The sequence below is a fragment of the Halyomorpha halys genome, unplaced genomic scaffold (genome assembly GCF_000696795.3).
Source record: "Halyomorpha halys isolate HHAL.00 unplaced genomic scaffold, Hhal_1.1 Scaffold149.1, whole genome shotgun sequence".
In the NCBI taxonomy this organism is placed as follows: Eukaryota; Metazoa; Arthropoda; class Insecta; order Hemiptera; family Pentatomidae; genus Halyomorpha; species Halyomorpha halys.
The window spans coordinates 1,458,625-1,462,855 of NW_027108625.1; positions in this window are offsets into that span (position 1 = coordinate 1,458,625).

The following is a 4,231-nucleotide window of genomic DNA, read 5'->3' on the forward strand; positions in this document are numbered from 1 at the left end:
GAGATTACTGCCATTTTTTCTTCCCGGCTCTTGCACTCCTTAGGGTACTTTATGGTACTGTAAAAACTCAGACATTACCAGTCTTGGTTGTCTAGTTTCATTTCTGAATTTTAAGATACTGGTGAGAATAACCATTACAATTATTTGAAGAAAATCACTCAAATATCATTCTAAGCATATCAGGCGGAAAATATATACTTTCTTATTCAATTTTTTTTATTTCATGACATTTTAACATTTTATGGTTTACTGGAATTTTTCCACTTCCACACCATTCATGGTATTTATCTATGCAAAGATATAATAATATAATATTGAAATATTAAGCTTCCCGTTTATGTTTTCGGAATTAGTATATTTTTTCATAAAATAAATGCAGAGACTATCCAGTAATTGAACCTTAAATATGAAAAATATAATATTTTCATTTTCTTAATATATAAACAAATATAAAAATACCCAAATATCTAAGAAATCTTAAAAGATAAAATAAATCGCTTAATGGAAATAAAGATTATTTGTTTTTAAAGTTGAAACTAAAAATAAAACCAACTAATTATTAATTTTAGCTATAAATATCGCTTCATAACCAAAACAATTAGTCGCTTGTTTCGGATAATAGCTAATTTAGTTGTAAAAATTTACAATGAGCAAAAAGATAACAACTCACCATTTAGTTTAGTTTCCAAGCTAACTTAGCTATAGTTTTTAGTTGTTAATTTTAGATAACTTTTGTCCAAATTATTTTACAGATTAACGATTTGCGGTTACCGCATGAATTGAAGTTTTGTGATTAGTTTTATCGATGTAATTAATTACTGTTTAATATACTAATTTATCTGGCATTCATGAAAAAATTAAGACAAATAATAATTTTTTGGAACTAATAATTTATTTTCTTTAGCCATGCCTTAGAAATTGTTAAATAAAAAAGGTATTCTTAATAAGTAAAATCCTTCTTTACATACTTTATTTAGCAATTATTGTATTTTACTTAGTCAAATAGTTTAGCCAACAAAAAAAAAATATTTTGATGTAGTCCAACTCCAGTTCTTTTGGCTCATTGAAGAAAAATCTAAATTTTGCTAACAAATTTTCTGGAAACATTATTATTTTGTTGTCTTGAACAAAAAAAAAATTGTTATCTTAATAATTCATGTTCCAAGATCAGGACAAAATGAGTGCCAAAATTTACCTTTACAAATTTCTTTAATGTTATCTTATTTACATGACATCACCGTCAGGCATATTGATTTTAAAAAATACAACTTAAATTATGCAACCAGCATAACTATAACCCAAAAGTTCAAATACGATTAAATAGTTACCTTATCATTACTATTAACGATTCTACAATTTTATTTATGGTACAATATGATTTCTCCTTATATAAAAATTACAATACTATATGTCGTTGTCTACAACTTTTAAAAATTTCTTTGTCAATGTTTAAATTAAGGAGAATTTTTTATTAGCTTTATTGTTACTGGCAATCTAATTAATAATATCGATAATTGATGATTCCTTGATTGTATTGTCTGCCTCTATTTGTTTCAGCGAAGAATCTATTTAGTTCTGTATTCAAACACTGACATATTCCTCATTCCAAAATTAATATTATGTCACTAATATTATCTTGATGGATTCCTATTTTTATTTCTAATTTATTTATGATATCTGTGAAGTGTGCCCTTAAATTATTTGTATCAAATTAAAAGGTGACTGCATGTTCTATGTTTTTTTCAATTTTGTATGGATTTTAATATTTTTTCTGTAATTTATTGTATCTAATATTTATGGATTTTCAAAATAAAACTATTTTTTTATAGTTGAAAGCTGTGTTTTAATATTTTGGACCTTTCCACGATATGTTTTTATAATATTCTTTATAACATATCTTCCCAGTTTTTTTGGACCTTTCCACGATATGTTTTTATAATATTATTTATTATATATCTTCCCAGTTTTTTTGGACCTTTCCACGATATGTTTTTATAATATTCCTTATTATATATCTTCCCAGTTTTTTTTTCAAGAAAAATTCTCAACTTTATAAACGTAAACGAAATTTCCTACATTGTAAAGGGTACAAACTTTCTATGACATAAGTGGTTAGAGAGCACTGTAAAATGTAAAATATTCCCAAAAGATACGACTTATGGCATTTACATCAAATTCCCTTAATGATAATTCTCTCCCCTTTAGAATAATCTAAATTTAATAGGAAGAAAACAAAGAGAAAATTAAAAGGGGATGATATTAGGGAATATTACTGTTAACTGTGATAAGTTGAAGAAAAAATTAAGAGTAATTGAACACTGATATTTTTTTTTATATTGAGCTTTATAAACTATGTTAATACTGTACATAAAAATTTTAATATTTAAAGGAACGAATATACATTTTTTTCTAAATAAACAGTTTCTGGATTATAGATGACCAAGAAAAGTAAATTTGATTAACTTTTAAGTTGCAATCAAAAACAAAATGAAGTTCCTGGCAAAGGTTTGGGCAGAAAATCTCCTATCTCTGTTCAGCGTCACAAAAAACTAAGGTGGACCTAAATTTACAACAAAACTTGGCTTTATTTGGTCAGTGAATGAAATTTGAAAGCTTCTATTATAATACAAAAAAAAATCGTATTTGTATACAGTATCTGCGTTATTAAAGGTAAATATTACATTCATAAAAAAAAAATCATGATTCTACTAAATATTTATTATAATAAAATTACACGCAAACAAAATTTCTTTTTAAAACCAATGACAAGTGTAGCTTTGCATGTCCCGTAGCCCGAGGGTGTTCCCTGCAACTTCGGCCAACAGTGAAGTAGCCAGCCAGTGTTCCATCTTCCTCTTCTTCAACTTAGGCTCCATATGGTTACTGGTCTTTGCTGGAATTTATACTTCAATGGTAATATTAAAGGATGAATCCTTTACGTTTACCAAGAACTTCATGAAAACAAATAATCTTCAGTAATAATTTCTCTATGTACGTGTATAACCAATTTAATAAAATATATATTTATCTATTGGTTCCATTCAAATGGCTAATGAGTAATCGTATACATCAAATATTTCTAAAACGAATTCTAGAATCCAGTTTTATATGTCTGTTCCTAATCAAAAATATTTTTAAGAATTTAATCGCTTTAAACATTCATTCTGGAAAAAAAATTGAGACCACTTAATTATTATTTTGAATTACCAAAAATCGTACACCAATTGGTACAAAAGAGATGCAAGAATCAACTTGGATTCTTTTAGGTGTAGGAATGGTTTCAAAAACGTTTACCAAAATCTTATAAATTTTAAGAAAACATCTCTCTAATGGGACGTTAAACAAGATGACAATGGCAAGAGACAGGTCATTTGCATTAATTGATTATTTTAAAAATTCCAAGACAGTTATTAAGAAAAATTGCATTGGATTTCTTGAATGGCATGAAATCGAATGCAATGAGGATCAGAAAGAAACAAGAATCATATTAGAAGCTCTCGGATGTAGTTATATGCTGATTATTTGTTTTAATTGACTTATTTGGTATAATTCAAGATACAATTTAATTTTTAAAATTACATTTTGAAATTAATTTAATTTGTATCCAATTCCTAATATCTGTAGAAATGATATCCAAAATAGTGGAGGATATTGGTAGTAACACAAAACAGGGATTTTAAAAAAAAAAAAAGCTCATTTCAATTAAGGGCACGCTTAGCTGAATCCCTTGAACTGTTGCTGTGTTTTCTAAAAAGTTCCCTGGGACTATCGAAGCTCTAAACCCGAGCACATTAGTCTTTGGAAAGTCGGGGCATCCCCTTGATGAGTATACAGCATATTATATTTGAGTTATGTCCATCAAAATTTAGACTTCCGTTAATGTGTATCGGAGTGAAAGATTGCTGACCCTAAAATCATAGTAAGTATTTTTATTTGTAAGATATATAAGCAGTAGGTTTACGGGCATTTCTTATATTACAATTTATACGAACACGAGTCACATGACGGGAAAACAAAATTAAGAAATTTCTTTTAAAAAAATCAAGTCGGAATTGAACAATATTAGTCTTTACGATTAAATAAATTATTAATAAATTAAACGTATTAAAAACAAAAAATCATTACGGAAAGATTAGCAAATATATTTAAGGTCCAGGTCACTACGTTGGTTAAAGCATACTGATCTTCTTCGGAGGTTTACTCAGAATAATATTTAGTGATGTTGATAATT